At 38.7% G+C, this 17,148-nt stretch overlaps 54 pseudogenes; all 54 read right to left on the reverse strand.

Annotated features, from left to right (window-relative positions):
• Nucleotides 1-54: 54 nt before the first annotated feature.
• LOC140573301 (5S ribosomal RNA) lies at nt 55-173 on the reverse strand (annotated as a pseudogene).
• Nucleotides 174-358: 185 nt separating this feature from the next.
• On the reverse strand, nt 359-477 carry LOC140568760 (5S ribosomal RNA; annotated as a pseudogene).
• A 185-nt stretch (nt 478-662) lies between these two features.
• LOC140568761 (5S ribosomal RNA) lies at nt 663-781 on the reverse strand (annotated as a pseudogene).
• Nucleotides 782-966: 185 nt separating this feature from the next.
• Nucleotides 967-1,085, reverse strand: LOC140568794 (5S ribosomal RNA; annotated as a pseudogene).
• A 185-nt stretch (nt 1,086-1,270) lies between these two features.
• Nucleotides 1,271-1,389, reverse strand: LOC140568762 (5S ribosomal RNA; annotated as a pseudogene).
• Nucleotides 1,390-1,575: 186 nt separating this feature from the next.
• LOC140571832 (5S ribosomal RNA) lies at nt 1,576-1,694 on the reverse strand (annotated as a pseudogene).
• Nucleotides 1,695-1,879: 185 nt separating this feature from the next.
• LOC140570576 (5S ribosomal RNA) lies at nt 1,880-1,998 on the reverse strand (annotated as a pseudogene).
• Nucleotides 1,999-2,183: 185 nt separating this feature from the next.
• Nucleotides 2,184-2,302, reverse strand: LOC140568806 (5S ribosomal RNA; annotated as a pseudogene).
• A 185-nt stretch (nt 2,303-2,487) lies between these two features.
• LOC140571259 (5S ribosomal RNA) lies at nt 2,488-2,606 on the reverse strand (annotated as a pseudogene).
• A 186-nt stretch (nt 2,607-2,792) lies between these two features.
• Nucleotides 2,793-2,911, reverse strand: LOC140571084 (5S ribosomal RNA; annotated as a pseudogene).
• Nucleotides 2,912-3,096: 185 nt separating this feature from the next.
• Nucleotides 3,097-3,215, reverse strand: LOC140570577 (5S ribosomal RNA; annotated as a pseudogene).
• A 222-nt stretch (nt 3,216-3,437) lies between these two features.
• Nucleotides 3,438-3,556, reverse strand: LOC140570578 (5S ribosomal RNA; annotated as a pseudogene).
• A 186-nt stretch (nt 3,557-3,742) lies between these two features.
• LOC140568818 (5S ribosomal RNA) lies at nt 3,743-3,861 on the reverse strand (annotated as a pseudogene).
• Nucleotides 3,862-4,046: 185 nt separating this feature from the next.
• On the reverse strand, nt 4,047-4,165 carry LOC140567019 (5S ribosomal RNA; annotated as a pseudogene).
• Nucleotides 4,166-4,387: 222 nt separating this feature from the next.
• Nucleotides 4,388-4,506, reverse strand: LOC140570947 (5S ribosomal RNA; annotated as a pseudogene).
• A 185-nt stretch (nt 4,507-4,691) lies between these two features.
• On the reverse strand, nt 4,692-4,810 carry LOC140570441 (5S ribosomal RNA; annotated as a pseudogene).
• Nucleotides 4,811-5,032: 222 nt separating this feature from the next.
• Nucleotides 5,033-5,151, reverse strand: LOC140568763 (5S ribosomal RNA; annotated as a pseudogene).
• Nucleotides 5,152-5,337: 186 nt separating this feature from the next.
• LOC140571648 (5S ribosomal RNA) lies at nt 5,338-5,456 on the reverse strand (annotated as a pseudogene).
• A 185-nt stretch (nt 5,457-5,641) lies between these two features.
• Nucleotides 5,642-5,760, reverse strand: LOC140570579 (5S ribosomal RNA; annotated as a pseudogene).
• A 185-nt stretch (nt 5,761-5,945) lies between these two features.
• On the reverse strand, nt 5,946-6,064 carry LOC140570442 (5S ribosomal RNA; annotated as a pseudogene).
• Nucleotides 6,065-6,286: 222 nt separating this feature from the next.
• LOC140568764 (5S ribosomal RNA) lies at nt 6,287-6,405 on the reverse strand (annotated as a pseudogene).
• Nucleotides 6,406-6,591: 186 nt separating this feature from the next.
• LOC140572586 (5S ribosomal RNA) lies at nt 6,592-6,710 on the reverse strand (annotated as a pseudogene).
• Nucleotides 6,711-6,895: 185 nt separating this feature from the next.
• Nucleotides 6,896-7,014, reverse strand: LOC140569948 (5S ribosomal RNA; annotated as a pseudogene).
• Nucleotides 7,015-7,236: 222 nt separating this feature from the next.
• Nucleotides 7,237-7,355, reverse strand: LOC140568766 (5S ribosomal RNA; annotated as a pseudogene).
• A 185-nt stretch (nt 7,356-7,540) lies between these two features.
• Nucleotides 7,541-7,659, reverse strand: LOC140571649 (5S ribosomal RNA; annotated as a pseudogene).
• Nucleotides 7,660-7,844: 185 nt separating this feature from the next.
• On the reverse strand, nt 7,845-7,963 carry LOC140566109 (5S ribosomal RNA; annotated as a pseudogene).
• A 185-nt stretch (nt 7,964-8,148) lies between these two features.
• LOC140568767 (5S ribosomal RNA) lies at nt 8,149-8,267 on the reverse strand (annotated as a pseudogene).
• A 185-nt stretch (nt 8,268-8,452) lies between these two features.
• Nucleotides 8,453-8,571, reverse strand: LOC140571650 (5S ribosomal RNA; annotated as a pseudogene).
• A 185-nt stretch (nt 8,572-8,756) lies between these two features.
• LOC140571871 (5S ribosomal RNA) lies at nt 8,757-8,875 on the reverse strand (annotated as a pseudogene).
• A 222-nt stretch (nt 8,876-9,097) lies between these two features.
• Nucleotides 9,098-9,216, reverse strand: LOC140568768 (5S ribosomal RNA; annotated as a pseudogene).
• Nucleotides 9,217-9,438: 222 nt separating this feature from the next.
• On the reverse strand, nt 9,439-9,557 carry LOC140568769 (5S ribosomal RNA; annotated as a pseudogene).
• Nucleotides 9,558-9,742: 185 nt separating this feature from the next.
• Nucleotides 9,743-9,861, reverse strand: LOC140568770 (5S ribosomal RNA; annotated as a pseudogene).
• Nucleotides 9,862-10,046: 185 nt separating this feature from the next.
• On the reverse strand, nt 10,047-10,165 carry LOC140568772 (5S ribosomal RNA; annotated as a pseudogene).
• A 222-nt stretch (nt 10,166-10,387) lies between these two features.
• LOC140572848 (5S ribosomal RNA) lies at nt 10,388-10,506 on the reverse strand (annotated as a pseudogene).
• A 222-nt stretch (nt 10,507-10,728) lies between these two features.
• Nucleotides 10,729-10,847, reverse strand: LOC140566259 (5S ribosomal RNA; annotated as a pseudogene).
• Nucleotides 10,848-11,069: 222 nt separating this feature from the next.
• Nucleotides 11,070-11,188, reverse strand: LOC140572646 (5S ribosomal RNA; annotated as a pseudogene).
• A 259-nt stretch (nt 11,189-11,447) lies between these two features.
• LOC140572789 (5S ribosomal RNA) lies at nt 11,448-11,566 on the reverse strand (annotated as a pseudogene).
• A 185-nt stretch (nt 11,567-11,751) lies between these two features.
• LOC140568773 (5S ribosomal RNA) lies at nt 11,752-11,870 on the reverse strand (annotated as a pseudogene).
• Nucleotides 11,871-12,055: 185 nt separating this feature from the next.
• On the reverse strand, nt 12,056-12,174 carry LOC140573291 (5S ribosomal RNA; annotated as a pseudogene).
• A 185-nt stretch (nt 12,175-12,359) lies between these two features.
• Nucleotides 12,360-12,478, reverse strand: LOC140572469 (5S ribosomal RNA; annotated as a pseudogene).
• Nucleotides 12,479-12,700: 222 nt separating this feature from the next.
• Nucleotides 12,701-12,819, reverse strand: LOC140566298 (5S ribosomal RNA; annotated as a pseudogene).
• A 185-nt stretch (nt 12,820-13,004) lies between these two features.
• Nucleotides 13,005-13,123, reverse strand: LOC140568774 (5S ribosomal RNA; annotated as a pseudogene).
• Nucleotides 13,124-13,345: 222 nt separating this feature from the next.
• On the reverse strand, nt 13,346-13,464 carry LOC140572790 (5S ribosomal RNA; annotated as a pseudogene).
• Nucleotides 13,465-13,649: 185 nt separating this feature from the next.
• On the reverse strand, nt 13,650-13,768 carry LOC140568775 (5S ribosomal RNA; annotated as a pseudogene).
• A 185-nt stretch (nt 13,769-13,953) lies between these two features.
• Nucleotides 13,954-14,072, reverse strand: LOC140568776 (5S ribosomal RNA; annotated as a pseudogene).
• A 185-nt stretch (nt 14,073-14,257) lies between these two features.
• Nucleotides 14,258-14,376, reverse strand: LOC140566031 (5S ribosomal RNA; annotated as a pseudogene).
• Nucleotides 14,377-14,561: 185 nt separating this feature from the next.
• Nucleotides 14,562-14,680, reverse strand: LOC140568777 (5S ribosomal RNA; annotated as a pseudogene).
• Nucleotides 14,681-14,865: 185 nt separating this feature from the next.
• Nucleotides 14,866-14,984, reverse strand: LOC140568778 (5S ribosomal RNA; annotated as a pseudogene).
• A 185-nt stretch (nt 14,985-15,169) lies between these two features.
• Nucleotides 15,170-15,288, reverse strand: LOC140568779 (5S ribosomal RNA; annotated as a pseudogene).
• A 185-nt stretch (nt 15,289-15,473) lies between these two features.
• LOC140568780 (5S ribosomal RNA) lies at nt 15,474-15,592 on the reverse strand (annotated as a pseudogene).
• A 222-nt stretch (nt 15,593-15,814) lies between these two features.
• On the reverse strand, nt 15,815-15,933 carry LOC140570580 (5S ribosomal RNA; annotated as a pseudogene).
• A 185-nt stretch (nt 15,934-16,118) lies between these two features.
• On the reverse strand, nt 16,119-16,237 carry LOC140571996 (5S ribosomal RNA; annotated as a pseudogene).
• Nucleotides 16,238-16,583: 346 nt separating this feature from the next.
• On the reverse strand, nt 16,584-16,703 carry LOC140566448 (5S ribosomal RNA; annotated as a pseudogene).
• A 185-nt stretch (nt 16,704-16,888) lies between these two features.
• LOC140573275 (5S ribosomal RNA) lies at nt 16,889-17,007 on the reverse strand (annotated as a pseudogene).
• Between the last annotated feature and the right edge of the window lie 141 nt (nt 17,008-17,148).

Below are 17,148 nucleotides of genomic sequence, written 5' to 3' on the forward strand. Positions count from 1 at the left end.
AAAAGATGTAAATAACATGGAAATGTAAGCTTTAATTGTTTGCAGGATTGGAAAAGCTTACAACACCTAGCATTCCCAGACAGTCTCCCATTCAAGTACTAACCAGGCCCAACCCTAGGTAGCTTCTGAGATCAGACGAGATCAGGCATTCTAAGGGTGGAATGGCCATAAGCAAAAGCACCTTCCAAACTAGAGGATTCAAATTTCATAGCTAAGACCATATTTGTTCAAAACCAAGCAAAAGCATTCCATTTCAACACATCAACATTTACAACACAAAAGAGTTTCAACTACAAATTTGTGCAAAAGATGTAAATAACATGGAAATGTAAGCTTTAATTGTTTGCAGGATTGGAAAAGCTTACAACACCTGGTATTCCCAGACAGTCTCCCATTCAAGTACTAACCAGGCCCAACCCTAGGTAGCTTCTGAGATCAGACGAGATCAGGCATTCTAAGGGTGGAATGGCCGTAAGCAGAAGCACCTTGCAAACTAGAGGATTCAAATTTCATAGCTAAGACCATATTTGTTCAAAACCAAGCAAAAGCATTCCATTTCAACACATCAACATTTACAACACAAAAGAGTTTCAACTACAAATTTGTGCAAAAGATGTAAATAACATGGAAATGTAAGCTTTAATTGTTTGCAGGATTGGAAAAGCTTACAACACCTGGTATTCCCAGACAGTCTCCCATTCAAGTACTAACCAGGCCCAACCCTAGGTAGCTTCTGAGATCAGACGAGATCAGGCATTCTAAGGGTGGAATGGCCGTAAGCAGAAGCACCTTGCAAACTAGAGGATTCAAATTTCATAGCTAAGACCATATTTGTTCAAAACCAAGCAAAAGCATTCCATTTCAACACATCAACATTTACAACACAAAAGAGTTTCAACTACAAATTTGTGCAAAAGATGTAAATAACATGGAAATGTAAGCTTTAATTGTTTGCAGGATTGGAAAAGCTTACAACACCTGGTATTCCCAGACAGTCTCCCATTCAAGTACTAACCAGGCCCAACCCTTGGTAGCTTCTGAGATCAGACGAGATCAGGCATTCTAAGGGTGGAATGGCCGTAAGCAGAAGCACCTTGCAAACTAGAGGATTCAAATTTCATAGCTAAGACCATATTTGTTCAAAACCAAGCAAAAGCATTCCATTTCAACACATCAACATTTACAACACAAAAGAGTTTCAACTACAAATTTGTGCAAAAGATGTAAATAACATGGAAATGTAAGCTTTAATTGTTTGCAGGATTGGAAAAGCTTACAACACCTGGTATTCCCAGACAGTCTCCCATTCAAGTACTAACCAGGCCCAACCCTAGGTAGCTTCTGAGATCAGACGAGATCAGGCATTCTAAGGGTGGAATGGCCGTAAGCAGAAGCACCTTGCAAACCTAGAGGATTCAAATTTCATAGCTAAGACCATATTTGTTCAAAACCAAGCAAAAGCATTCCATTTCAACACATCAACATTTACAACACAAAAGAGTTTCAACTACAAATTTGTGCAAAAGATGTAAATAACATGGAAATGTAAGCTTTAATTGTTTGCAGGATTGGAAAAGCTTACAACACCTGGTACTCCCAGACAGTCTCCCATTCAAGTACTAACCAGGCCCAACCCTAGGTAGCTTCCGAGATCAGACGAGATCAGGCATTCTAAGGGTGGAATGGCCGTAAGCAGAAGCACCTTGCAAACTAGAGGATTCAAATTTCATAGCTAAGACCATATTTGTTCAAAACCAAGCAAAAGCATTCCATTTCAACACATCAACATTTACAACACAAAAGAGTTTCAACTACAAATTTGTGCAAAAGATGTAAATAACATGGAAATGTAAGCTTTAATTGTTTGCAGGATTGGAAAAGCTTACAACACCTGATATTCCCAGACAGTCTCCCATTCAAGTACTAACCAGGCCCAACCCTAGGTAGCTTCTGAGATCAGACGAGATCAGGCATTCTAAGGGTGGAATGGCCGTAAGCAGAAGCACCTTGCAAACTAGAGGATTCAAATTTCATAGCTAAGACCATATTTGTTCAAAACCAAGCAAAAGCATTCCATTTCAACACATCAACATTTACAACACAAAAGAGTTTCAACTACAAATTTGTGCAAAAGATGTAAATAACATGGAAATGTAAGCTTTAATTGTTTGCAGGATTGGAAAAGCTTACAACACCTGGTATTCCCAGACAGTCTCCCATTCAAGTACTAACCAGGCCCAACCCTTGGTAGCTTCTGAGATCAGACGAGATCAGGCATTCTAAGGGTGGAATGGCCGTAAGCAGAAGCACCTTGCAAACTAGAGGATTCAAATTTCATAGCTAAGACCATATTTGTTCAAAACCAAGCAAAAGCATTCCATTTCAACACATCAACATTTACAACACAAAAGAGTTTCAACTACAAATTTGTGCAAAAGATGTAAATAACATGGAAATGTAAGCTTTAATTGTTTGCAGGATTGGAAAAGCTTACAACACCTGGTATTCACAGACAGTCTCCCATTCAAGTACTAACCAGGCCCAACCCTAGGTAGCTTCTGAGATCAGACGAGATCAGGCATTCTAAGGGTGGAATGGCCGTAAGCAGAAGCACCTTGCAAACCTAGAGGATTCAAATTTCATAGCTAAGACCATATTTGTTCAAAACCAAGCAAAAGCATTCCATTTCAACACATCAACATTTACAACACAAAAGAGTTTCAACTACAAATTTGTGCAAAAGATGTAAATAACATGGAAATGTAAGCTTTAATTGTTTGCAGGATTGGAAAAGCTTACAACACCTGGTATTCCCAGACAGTCTCCCATTCAAGTACTAACCAGGCCCAACCCTAGGTAGCTTCCGAGATCAGACGAGATCAGGCATTCTAAGGGTGGAATGGCCGTAAGCAGAAGCACCTTGCAAACTAGAGGATTCAAATTTCATAGCTAAGACCATATTTGTTCAAAACCAAGCAAAAGCATTCCATTTCAACACATCAACATTTACAACACAAAAGAGTTTCAACTACAAATTTGTGCAAAAGATGTAAATAACATGGAAATGTAAGCTTTAATTGTTTGCAGGATTGGAAAAGCTTACAACACCTGATATTCCCAGACAGTCTCCCATTCAAGTACTAACCAGGCCCAACCCTAGGTAGCTTCTGAGATCAGACGAGATCAGGCATTCTAAGGGTGGAATGGCCGTAAGCAGAAGCACCTTGCAAACTAGAGGATTCAAATTTCATAGCTAAGACCATATTTGTTCAAAACCAAGCAAAAGCATTCCATTTCAACACATCAACATTTACAACACAAAGCATTCCATTTCAACACATCAACATTTACAACACAAAAGAGTTTCATCTACAAATTTGTGCAAAAGATGTAAATAACATGGAAATGTAAGCTTTAATTGTTTGCAGGATTGGAAAAGCTTACAACACCTGATATTCCCAGACAGTCTCCCATTCAAGTACTAACCAGGCCCAACCCTAGGTAGCTTCTGAGATCAGACGAGATCAGGCATTCTAAGGGTGGAATGGCCGTAAGCAGAAGCACCTTGCAAACCTAGAGGATTCAAATTTCATAGCTAAGACCATATTTGTTCAAAACCAAGCAAAAGCATTCCATTTCAACACATCAACATTTACAACACAAAAGAGTTTCAACTACAAATTTGTGCAAAAGATGTAAATAACATGGAAATGTAAGCTTTAATTGTTTGCAGGATTGGAAAAGCTTACAACACCTGGTATTCCCAGACAGTCTCCCATTCAAGTACTAACCAGGCCCAACCCTTGGTAGCTTCTGAGATCAGACGAGATCAGGCATTCTAAGGGTGGAATGGCCGTAAGCAGAAGCACCTTGCAAACTAGAGGATTCAAATTTCATAGCTAAGACCATATTTGTTCAAAACCAAGCAAAAGCATTCCATTTCAACACATCAACATTTACAACACAAAAGAGTTTCAACTACAAATTTGTGCAAAAGATGTAAATAACATGGAAATGTAAGCTTTAATTGTTTGCAGGATTGGAAAAGCTTACAACACCTGGTATTCCCAGACAGTCTCCCATTCAAGTACTAACCAGGCCCAACCGTAGGTAGCTTCTGAGATCAGACGAGATCAGGCATTCTAAGGGTGGAATGGCCTTAAGCAGAAGCACCTTGCAAACTAGAGGATTCAAATTTCATAGCTAAGACCATATTTGTTCAAAACCAAGCAAAAGCATTCCATTTCAACACATCAACATTTACAACACAAAGCATTCCATTTCAACACATCAACATTTACAACACAAAAGAGTTTCATCTACAAATTTGTGCAAAAGATGTAAATAACATGGAAATGTAAGCTTTAATTGTTTGCAGGATTGGAAAAGCTTACAACACCTGGTATTCCCAGACAGTCTCCCATTCAAGTACTAACCAGGCCCAACCCTAGGTAGCTTCTGAGATCAGACGAGATCAGGCATTCTAAGAGTGGAATGGCCGTAAGCAGAAGCACCTTGCAAACTAGAGGATTCAAATTTCATAGCTAAGACCATATTTGTTCAAAACCAAGCAAAAGCATTCCATTTCAACACATCAACATTTACAACACAAAAGAGTTTCAACTACAAATTTGTGCAAAAGATGTAAATAACATGGAAATGTAAGCTTTAATTGTTTGCAGGATTGGAAAAGCTTACAACACCTGGTATTCCCAGACAGTCTCCCATTCAAGTACTAACCAGGCCCAACCCTAGGTAGCTTCTGAGATCAGACGAGATCAGGCATTCTAAGGGTGGAATGGCCATAAGCAGAAGCACCTTGCAAACTAGAGGATTCAAATTTCATAGCTAAGACCATATTTGTTCAAAACCAAGCAAAAGCATTCCATTTCAACACATCAACATTTACAATACAAAGCATTCCATTTCAACACATCAACATTTACAACACAAAAGAGTTTCAACTACAAATTTGTGCAAAAGATGTAAATAACATGGAAATGTAAGCTTTAATTGTTTGCAGGATTGGAAAAGCTTACAACACCTGGTATTCCCAGACAGTCTCCCATTCAAGTACTAACCAGGCCCAACCCTAGGTAGCTTCTGAGATCAGACGAGATCAGGCATTCTAAGGGTGGAATGGCCGTAAGCAGAAGCACCTTGCAAACCTAGAGGATTCAAATTTCATAGCTAAGACCATATTTGTTCAAAACCAAGCAAAAGCATTCCATTTCAACACATCAACATTTACAACACAAAAGAGTTTCAACTACAAATTTGTGCAAAAGATGTAAATAACATGGAAATGTAAGCTTTAATTGTTTGCAGGATTGGAAAAGCTTACAACACCTGGTATTCCCAGACAGTCTCCCATTCAAGTACGAACCAGGCCCAACCCTAGGTAGCTTCTGAGATCAGACGAGATCAGGCATTCTAAGGGTGGAATGGCCGTAAGCAGAAGCACCTTCCAAACTAGAGGATTCAAATTTCATAGCTAAGACCATATTTGTTCAAAACCAAGCAAAAGCATTCCATTTCAACACATCAACATTTACAACACAAAAGAGTTTCAACTACAAATTTGTGCAAAAGATGTAAATAACATGGAAATGTAAGCTTTAATTGTTTGCAGGATTGGAAAAGCTTACAACACCTGATATTCCCAGACAGTCTCCCATTCAAGTACTAACCAGGCCCAACCCTAGGTAGCTTCTGAGATCAGACGAGATCAGGCATTCTAAGGGTGGAATGGCCGTAAGCAGAAGCACCTTGCAAACTAGAGGATTCAAATTTCATAGCTAAGACCATATTTGTTCAAAACCAAACAAAAGCATTCCATTTCAACACATCAACATTTACAACACAAAAGAGTTTCAACTACAAATTTGTGCAAAAGATGTAAATAACATGGAAATGTAAGCTTTAATTGTTTGCAGGATTGGAAAAGCTTACAACACCTGGTATTCCCAGACAGTCTCCCATTCAAGTACTAACCAGGCCCAACCCTAGGTAGCTTCTGAGATCAGACGAGATCAGGCATTCTAAGGGTGGAATGGCCATAAGCAGAAGCACCTTGCAAACTAGAGGATTCAAATTTCATAGCTAAGACCATATTTGTTCAAAACCAAGCAAAAGCATTCCATTTCAACACATCAACATTTACAATACAAAGCATTCCATTTCAACACATCAACATTTACAACACAAAAGAGTTTCAACTACAAATTTGTGCAAAAGATGTAAATAACATGGAAATGTAAGCTTTAATTGTTTGCAGGATTGGAAAAGCTTACAACACCTGGTATTCCCAGACAGTCTCCCATTCAAGTACTAACCAGGCCCAACCCTAGGTAGCTTCTGAGATCAGACGAGATCAGGCATTCTAAGGGTGGAATGGCCGTAAGCAGAAGCACCTTGCAAACCTAGAGGATTCAAATTTCATAGCTAAGACCATATTTGTTCAAAACCAAGCAAAAGCATTCCATTTCAACACATCAACATTTACAACACAAAAGAGTTTCAACTACAAATTTGTGCAAAAGATGTAAATAACATGGAAATGTAAGCTTTAATTGTTTGCAGGATTGGAAAAGCTTACAACACATGGTATTCCCAGACAGTCTCCCATTCAAGTACTAACCAGGCCCAACCCTAGGTAGCTTCTGAGATCAGACGAGATCAGGCATTCTAAGGGTGGAATGGCCGTAAGCAGAAGCACCTTGCAAACTAGAGGATTCAAATTTCATAGCTAAGACCATATTTGTTCAAAACCAAGCAAAAGCATTCCATTTCAACACATCAACATTTACAACACAAAAGAGTTTCAACTACAAATTTGTGCAAAAGATGTAAATAACATGGAAATGTAAGCTTTAATTGTTTGCAGGATTGGAAAAGCTTACAACACCTGGTATTCCCAGACAGTCTCCCATTCAAGTACTAACCAGGCCCAACCCTAGGTAGCTTCTGAGATCAGACGAGATCAGGAATTCTAAGGGTGGAATGGCCGTAAGCAGAAGCACCTTGCAAACTAGAGGATTCAAATTTCATAGCTAAGACCATATTTGTTCAAAACCAAGCAAAAGCATTCCATTTCAACACATCAACATTTACAACACAAAGCATTCCATTTCAACACATCAACATTTACAACACAAAAGAGTTTCATCTACAAATTTGTGCAAAAGATGTAAATAACATGGAAATGTAAGCTTTAATTGTTTGCAGGATTGGAAAAGCTTACAACACCTGGTATTCCCAGACAGTCTCCCATTCAAGTACTAACCAGGCCCAACCCTAGGTAGCTTCTGAGATCAGACGAGATCAGGCATTCTAAGGGTGGAATGGCCGTAAGCAGAAGCACCTTGCAAACTAGAGGATTCAAATTTCATAGCTAAGACCATATTTGTTCAAAACCAAGCAAAAGCATTCCATTTCAACACATCAACATTTACAACACAAAAGAGTTTCAACTACAAATTTGTGCAAAAGATGTAAATAACATGGAAATGTAAGCTTTAATTGTTTGCAGGATTGGAAAAGCTTACAACACCTGGTATTCCCAGACAGTCTCCCATTCAAGTACGAACCAGGCCCAACCCTAGGTAGCTTCTGAGATCAGACGAGATCAGGCATTCTAAGGGTGGAATGGCCGTAAGCAGAAGCACCTTCCAAACTAGAGGATTCAAATTTCATAGCTAAGACCATATTTGTTCAAAACCAAGCAAAAGCATTCCATTTCAACACATCAACATTTACAACACAAAAGAGTTTCAACTACAAATTTGTGCAAAAGATGTAAATAACATGGAAATGTAAGCTTTAATTGTTTGCAGGATTGGAAAAGCTTACAACACCTGATATTCCCAGACAGTCTCCCATTCAAGTACTAACCAGGCCCAACCCTAGGTAGCTTCTGAGATCAGACGAGATCAGGGATTCTACGGGTGGAATGGCCGTAAGCAGAAGCACCTTGCAAACTAGAGGATTCAAATTTCATAGCTAAGACCATATTTGTTCAAAACCAAGCAAAAGCATTCCATTTCAACACATCAACATTTACAACACAAAAGAGTTTCAACTACAAATTTGTGCAAAAGATGTAAATAACATGGAAATGTAAGCTATAATTGTTTGCAGGATTGGAAAAGCTTACAACACCTGGTATTCCCAGACAGTCTCCCATTCAAGTACTAACCAGGCCCAACCCTAGGTAGCTTCTGAGATCAGACGAGATCAGGCATTCTAAGGGTGGAATGGCCGTAAGCAGAAGCACCTTGCAAACTAGAGGATTCAAATTTCATAGCTAAGACCATATTTGTTCAAAACCAAGCAAAAGCATTCCATTTCAACACATCAACATTTACAACACAAAAGAGTTTCAACTACAAATTTGTGCAAAAGATGTAAATAACATGGAAATGTAAGCTTTAATTGTTTGCAGGATTGGAAAAGCTTACAACACCTGGTATTCCCAGACAGTCTCCCATTCAAGTACGAACCAGGCCCAACCCTAGGTAGCTTCTGAGATCAGACGAGATCAGGCATTCTAAGGGTGGAATGGCCGTAAGCAGAAGCACCTTGCAAACTAGAGGATTCAAATTTCATAGCTAAGACCATATTTGTTCAAAACCAAGCAAAAGCATTCCATTTCAACACATCAACATTTACAACACAAAAGAGTTTCAACTACAAATTTGTGCAAAAGATGTAAATAACATGGAAATGTAAGGTTTAATTGTTTGCAGGATTGGAGAAGCTTACAACACCTGATATTCCCAGACAGTCTCCCATTCAAGTACTAACCAGGCCCAACCCTAGGTAGCTTCTGAGATCAGACGAGATCAGGCATTCTAAGGGTGGAATGGCCGCAAGCAGAAGCACCTTGCAAACTAGAGGATTCAAATTTCATAGCTAAGACCATATTTGTTCAAAACCAAGCAAAAGCATTCCATTTCAACACATCAACATTTACAACACAAAGCATTCCATTTTAACACATCAACATTTACAACACAAAAGAGTTTCATCTACAAATTTGTGCAAAAGATGTAAATAACATGGAAATGTAAGCTTTAATTGTTTGCAGGATTGGAAAAGCTTACAACACCTGGTATTCCCAGACAGTCTCCCATTCAAGTACTAACCAGGCCCAACCCTAGGTAGCTTCTGAGATCAGACGAGATCAGGCATTCTAAGGGTGGAATGGCCGTAAGCAGAAGCACCTTCCAAACTAGAGGATTCAAATTTCATAGCTAAGACCATATTTGTTCAAAACCAAGCAAAAGCATTCCATTTCAACACATCAACATTTACAACACAAAGCATTCCATTTCAACACATCAACATTTACAACACAAAAGAGTTTCATCTACAAATTTGTGCAAAAGATGTAAATAACATGGAAATGTAAGCTTTAATTGTTTGCAGGATTGGAAAAGCTTACAACACCTGGTATTCCCAGACAGTCTCCCATTCAAGTACTAACCAGGCCCAACCCTAGGTAGCTTCTGAGATCAGACGAGATCAGGCATTCTAAGGGTGGAATGGCCGTAAGCAGAAGCACCTTCCAAACTAGAGGATTCAAATTTCATAGCTAAGACCATATTTGTTCAAAACCAAGCAAAAGCATTCCATTTCAACACATCAACATTTACAACACAAAAGAGTTTCAACTACAAATTTGTGCAAAAGATGTAAATAACATGGAAATGTAAGCTTTAATTGTTTGCAGGATTGGAAAAGCTTACAACACCTGGTATTCCCAGACAGTCTCCCATTCAAGTACTAACCAGGCCCAACCCTAGGTAGCTTCTGAGATCAGACGAGATCAGGCATTCTAAGGGTGGAATGGCCGTAAGCAGAAGCACCTTGCAAACTAGAGGATTCAAATTTCATAGCTAAGACCATATTTGTTCAAAACCAAGCAAAAGCATTCAATTTCAACACATCAACATTTACAACACAAAAGAGTTTCAACTACAAATTTGTGCAAAAGATGTAAAAAACATGGAAATGTAAGCTTTAATTGTTTGCAAGATTGGAAAAGCTTACAACACCTGGTATTCCCAGACAGTCTCCCATTCAAGTACTAACCAGGCCCAACCCTAGGTAGCTTCTGAGATCAGACGAGATCAGGCATTCTAAGGGTGGAATGGCCGTAAGCAGAAGCACCTTGCAAACTAGAGGATTCAAATTTCATACCTAAGACCATATTTGTTCAAAACCAAGCAAAAGCATTCCATTTCAACACATCAACATTTACAACACAAAGCATTCCATTTCAACACATCAACATTTACAACACAAAAGAGTTTCATCTACAAATTTGTGCAAAAGATGTAAATAACATGGAAATGTAAGCTTTAATTGTTTGCAGGATTGGAAAAGCTTACAACACCTGGTATTCCCAGACAGTCTCCCATTCAAGTACTAACCGTGCCCAACCCTAGGTAGCTTCTGAGATCAGACGAGATCAGGCATTCTAAGGGTGGAATGGCCGTAAGCAGAAGCACCTTGCAAACTAGAGGATTCAAATTTCATAGCTAAGACCATATTTGTTCAAAACCAAGCAAAAGCATTCCATTTCAACACATCAACATTTACAACACAAATCATTCCATTTGAACACATCAACATTTACAACACAAAAGAGTTTCATCTACAAATTTGTGCAAAAGATGTAAATAACATGGAAATGTAAGCTTTAATTGTTTGCAGGATTGGAAAAGCTTACAACACCTGGTATTCCCAGACAGTCTCCCATTCAAGTACTAACCAGGCCCAACCCTAGGTAGCTTCTGATACCAGACGAGATCAGGCATTCTAAGGGTGGAATGGCCGTAAGCAGAAGCACCTTCCAAACTAGAGGATTCAAATTTCATAGCTAAGACCATATTTGTTCAAAACCAAGCAAAAGCATTCAATTTCAACACATCAACATTTACAACACAAATCATTCCATTTGAACACATCAACATTTACAACACAAAAGAGTTTCAACTACAAATTTGTGCAAAAGATGTAAATAACATGGAAATGTAAGCTTTAATTGTTTGCAGGATTGGAAAAGCTTACAACACCTGGTATTCCCAGACAGTCTCCCATTCAAGTACTAACCAGGCCCAACCCTAGGTAGCTTCTGAGATCAGATGAGATCAGGCATTCTAAGGGTGGAATGGCCGTAAGCAGAAGCTCCTTGCAAACTAGAGGATTCAAATTTCATAGCTAAGACCATATTTGTTCAAAACCAAGCAAAAGCATTCCATTTCAACACATCAACATTTACAACACAAAGCATTCCATTTCAACACATCAACATTTACAACACAAAGCATTCCATTTCAACACATCAACATTTACAACACAAAAGAGTTTCATCTACAAATTTGTGCAAAAGATATAAATAACATGGAAATGTAAGCTTTAATTGTTTGCAGGATTGGAAAAGCTTAAAACACCTGGTATTCCCAGACAGTCTCCCATTCAAGTACTAACCAGGCCCAACCCTAGGTAGCTTCTGAGATCAGACGAGATCAGGCATTCTAAGGGTGGAATGGCCGTAAGCAGAAGCACCTTGCAAACTAGAGGATTCAAATTTCATAGCTAAGACCATATTTGTTCAAAACCAAGCAAAAGCATTCCATTTCAACACATCAACATTTACAACACAAAAGAGTTTCATCTACAAATTTGTGCAAAAGATGTAAATAACATGGAAATGTAAGCTTTAATTGTTTGCAGGATTGGAAAAGCTTACAACACCTGGTATTCCCAGACAGTCTCCCATTCAAGTACTAACCAGGCCCAACCCTAGGTAGCTTCTGAGATCAGACGAGATCAGGCATTCTAAGGGTGGAATGGCCGTAAGCAGAAGCACCTTCCAAACTAGAGGATTCAAATTTCATAGCTAAGACCATATTTGTTCAAAACCAAGCAAAAGCATTCCATTTCAACACATCAACATTTACAACACAAAAGAGTTTCAACTACAAATTTGTGCAAAAGATGTAAATAACATGGAAATGTAAGCTTTAATTGTTTGCAGGATTGGAAAAGCTTAGAACACCTGGTATTCCCAGACAGTCTCCCATTCAAGTACTAACCAGGCCCAACCCTAGGTAGCTTCTGAGATCAGACGAGATCAGGCATTCTAAGGGTGGAATGGCCGTAAGCAGAAGCACCTTGCAAACTAGAGGATTCAAATTTCATAGCTAAGACCATATTTGTTCAAAACCAAGCAAAAGCATTCCATTTCAACACATCAACATTTACAACACAAAAGAGTTTCAACTACAAATTTGTGCAAAAGATGTAAATAACATGGAAATGTAAGCTTTAATTGTTTGCAGGATTGGAAAAGCTAACAACACCTGATATTCCCAGACAGTCTCCCATTCAAGTACTAACCAGGCCCAACCCTAGGTAGCTTCTGAGATCAGACGAGATCAGGCATTCTAAGGGTGGAATGGCCGTAAGCAGAAGCACCTTGCAAACTAGAGGATTCAAATTTCATAGCTAAGACCATATTTGTTCAAAACCAAGCAAAAGCATTCCATTTCAACACATCAACATTTACAATGCAAAGCATTCCATTTCAACACATCAACATTTACAACACAAAAGAGTTTCATCTACAAATTTGTGCAAAAGATGTAAACAACATGGAAATGTAAGCTTTAATTGTTTGCAGGATTGGAAAAGCTTATAACACCTGGTATTCCCAGACAGTCTCCCATTCAAGTACTAACCGTGCCCAACCCTAGGTAGCTTCTGAGATCAGACGAGATCAGGCATTCTAAGGGTGGAATGGCCATAAGCAGAAGCATCTTGCAAACTAGAGGATTCAAATTTCATAGCTAAGACCATATTTGTTCAAAACCAAGCAAAAGCATTCCATTTCAACACATCAACATTTACAACACAAAAGAGTTTCAACTACAAATTTGTGCAAAAGATGTAAATAACATGGAAATGTAAGCTTTAATTGTTTGCAGGATTGGAAAAGCTTACAACACCTGGTATTCCCAGACAGTCTCCCATTCAAGTACTAACCAGGCCCAACCCTAGGTAGCTTCTGAGATCAGACGAGATCAGGCATTCTAAGGGTGGAATGGCCGTAAGCAGAAGCACCTTGCAAACTAGAGGATTCAAATTTCATAGCTAAGACCATATTTGTTCAAAACCAAGCAAAAGCATTCCATTTCAACACATCAACATTTACAACACAAAGCATTCCATTTCAACACATCAACATTTACAACACAAAAGAGTTTCATCTACAAATTTGTGCAAAAGATGTAAATAACATGGAAATGTAAGCTTTAATTGTTTGCAGGATTGGAAAAGCTTAAAACACCTGGTATTCCCAGACAGTCTCCCATTCAAGTACTAACCAGGCCCAACCCTAGGTAGCTTCTGAGATCAGACGAGATCAGGCATTCTAAGGGTGGAATGGCCGTAAGCAGAAGCACCTTCCAAACTAGAGGATTCAAATTTCATAGCTAAGACCATATTTGTTCAAAACCAAGCAAAAGCATTCCATTTCAACACATCAACATTTACAACACAAAAGAGTTTCAACTACAAATTTGTGCAAAAGATGTAAATAACATGGAAATGTAAGCTTTAATTGTTTGCAGGATTGGAAAAGCTTACAACACCTGGTATTCCCAGACAGTCTCCCATTCAAGTACTAACCAGGCCCAACCCTAGGTAGCTTCTGAGATCAGACGAGATCAGGCATTCTAAGGGTGGAATGGCCGTAAGCAGAAGCACCTTGCAAACTAGAGGATTCAAATTTCATAGCTAAGACCATATTTGTTCAAAACCAAGCAAAAGCATTCCATTTCAACACATCAACATTTACAACACAAAAGAGTTTCAACTACAAATTTGTGCAAAAGATGTAAATAACATGGAAATGTAAGCTTTAATTGTTTGCAGGATTGGAAAAGCTTACAACACCTGGTATTCCCAGACAGTCTCCCATTCAAGTACTAACCAGGCCCAACCCTAGGTAGCTTCTGAGATCAGACGAGATCAGGCATTCTAAGGGTGGAATGGCCGTAAGCAGAAGCACCTTGCAAACTAGAGGATTCAAATTTCATAGCTAAGACCATATTTGTTCAAAACCAAGCAAAAGCATTCCATTTCAACACATCAACATTTACAACACAAAAGAGTTTCAACTACAAATTTGTGCAAAAGATGTAAATAACATGGAAATGTAAGCTTTAATTGTTTGCAGGATTGGAAAAGCTTACAACACCTGATATTCCCAGACAGTCTCCCATTCAATTACTAACCAGGCCCAACCCTAGGTAGCTTCTGAGATCAGACGAGATCAGGCATTCTAAGGGTGGAATGGCCGTAAGCAGAAGCACCTTGCAAACTAGAGGATTCAAATTTCATAGCTAAGACCATATTTGTTCAAAACCAAGCAAAAGCATTCCATTTCAACACATCAACATTTACAACACAAAAGAGTTTCAACTACAAATTTGTGCAAAAGATGTAAATAACATGGAAATGTAAGCTTTAATTGTTTGCAGGATTGGAAAAGCTTACAACACCTGGTATTCCCAGACAGTCTCCCATTCAAGTACTAACCAGGCCCAACCCTAGGTAGCTTCTGAGATCAGACGAGATCAGGCATTCTAAGGGTGGAATGGCCGTAAGCAGAAGCACCTTGCAAACTAGAGGATTCAAATTTCATAGCTAAGACCATATTTGTTCAAAACCAAGCAAAAGCATTCCATTTCAACACATCAACATTTACAACACAAAAGAGTTTCAACTACAAATTTGTGCAAAAGATGTAAATAACATGGAAATGTAAGCTTTAATTGTTTGCAGGATTGGAAAAGCTTACAACACCTGGTATTCCCAGACAGTCTCCCATTCAAGTACTAACCAGGCCCAACCCTAGGTAGCTTCTGAGATCAGACGAGATCAGGCATTCTAAGGGTGGAATGGCCGTAAGCAGAAGCACCTTGCAAACTAGAGGATTCAAATTTCATAGCTAAGACCATATTTGTTCAAAACCAAGCAAAAGCATTCCATTTCAACACATCAACATTTACAACACAAAAGAGTTTCAACTACAAATTTGTGCAAAAGATGTAAATAACATGGAAATGTAAGCTTTAATTGTTTGCAGGATTGGAAAAGCTTACAACACCTGGTATTCCCAGACAGTCTCCCATTCAAGTACTAACCAGGCCCAACCCTAGGTAGCTTCTGAGATCAGACGAGATCAGGCATTCTAAGGGTGGAATGGCCGTAAGCAGAAGCACCTTGCAAACTAGAAGATTTAAATTTCATAGCTAAGACCATATTTGTTCAAAACCAAGCAAAAGCATTCCATTTCAACACATCAACATTTACAACACAAAAGAGTTTCAACTACAAATTTGTGCAAAAGATGTAAATAACATGGAAATGTAAGCTTTAATTGTTTGCAGGATTGGAAAAGCTTACAACACCTGGTATTCCCAGACAGTCTCCCATTCAAGTACTAACCAGGCCCAACCCTAGGTAGCTTCTGAGATCAGACGAGATCAGGCATTCTAAGGGTGGAATGGCCGTAAGCAGAAACACCTTGCAAACTAGAGGATTCAAATTTCATAGCTAAGACCATATTTGTTCAAAACCAAGCAAAAGCATTCCATTTCAACACATCAACATTTACAACACAAAGCATTCCATTTCAACACATCAACATTTACAACACAAAAGAGTTTCAACTACAAATTTGTGCAAAAGATGTAAATAACATGGAAATGTAAGCTTTAATTGTTTGCAGGATTGGAAAAGCTTACAACACCTGATATTCCCAGACAGTCTCCCATTCAAGTACTAACCAGGCCCAACCCTAGGTAGCTTCTGAGATCAGACGAGATCAGGCATTCTAAGGGTGGAATGGCCGTAAGCAGAAGCACCTTGCAAACTAGAGGATTCAAATTTCATAGCTAAGACCATATTTGTTCAAAACCAAGCAAAAGCATTCCATTTCAACACATCAACATTTACAACACAAAAGAGTTTCAACTACAAATTTGTGCAAAAGATGTAAATAACATGGAAATGTAAGCTTTAATTGTTTGCAGGATTGGAAAAGCTTACAACACCTGGTATTCCCAGACAGTCTCCCATTCAAGTACTAACCAGGCCCAACCCTAGGTAGCTTCTGAGATCAGACGAGATCAGGCATTCTAAGGGTGGAATTGCCATAAGCAGAAGAACCTTGCAAACTAGAGGATTCAAATTTCATAGCTAAGACCATATTTGTTCAAAACCAAGCAAAAGTATTCCATTTCAGCACATGAACATTTACAACACAAAAGAGTTTCAACTCCAAATTTGTGCAAAAGATGTAAATAACATGGAAATGTAAGCTTTAATTGTTTGCAGGATTGGAAAAGCTTACAACACCTGGTATTCCCAGACAGTCTCCCATTCAAGTACTAACCAGACCCAACCCACATCAACATTTATAACACAAAAGAGTTTCAACTACAAATTTGTGCAAAAGATGTAAATAACATGGAAATGTAAGCTTTAATTGTTTGCAGGATTGGAAAAGCTTACAACACCTGGTATTCCCAGACAGTCTCCCATTCAAGTACTAACCAGGCCCAACCCAATGGTAGCTTCTGAGATCAGACGAGATCAGGCATTCTAAGGGTGGAATGGCCGTAAGCACAAGCACTTAGCAAACTAGAGGATTCAAATTTCATAGCTAAGACCATATTTGTTCAAAACCAAGCAAAAGCATTCCATTTCAACACATCAACATTTACAACACAAAAGAGTTTCAACTACAAATTTGTGCAAAAGATGTAAATAACATGGAAATGTAAGCTTTAATTGTTTGCAGGATTGGAAAAGCTTACAACACCTGGTTTTCCCAGACAGTCTCCCATTCAAGTACTAACCAGGCCCAACCCTAAGTATCTTCTGAGATCAGACGAGATCAGGCATTCTGAGTGTGGAATGGCCGTAAGCAGAAACACCTAGCAAACTAGAGGATTCAAATTTCATAGCTAAGACCATATTTGTTCAAAACCAAGCAAAAGCATTCCATTTCAACACATCAACATTTACAACACAAAAGAGTTTCAACTACAAATTTGTGCAAAAGATGTA

This window comes from Salminus brasiliensis, chromosome 11 (genome assembly GCF_030463535.1).
Source record: "Salminus brasiliensis chromosome 11, fSalBra1.hap2, whole genome shotgun sequence".
NCBI lineage: Eukaryota > Metazoa > Chordata > Actinopteri > Characiformes > Bryconidae > Salminus > Salminus brasiliensis.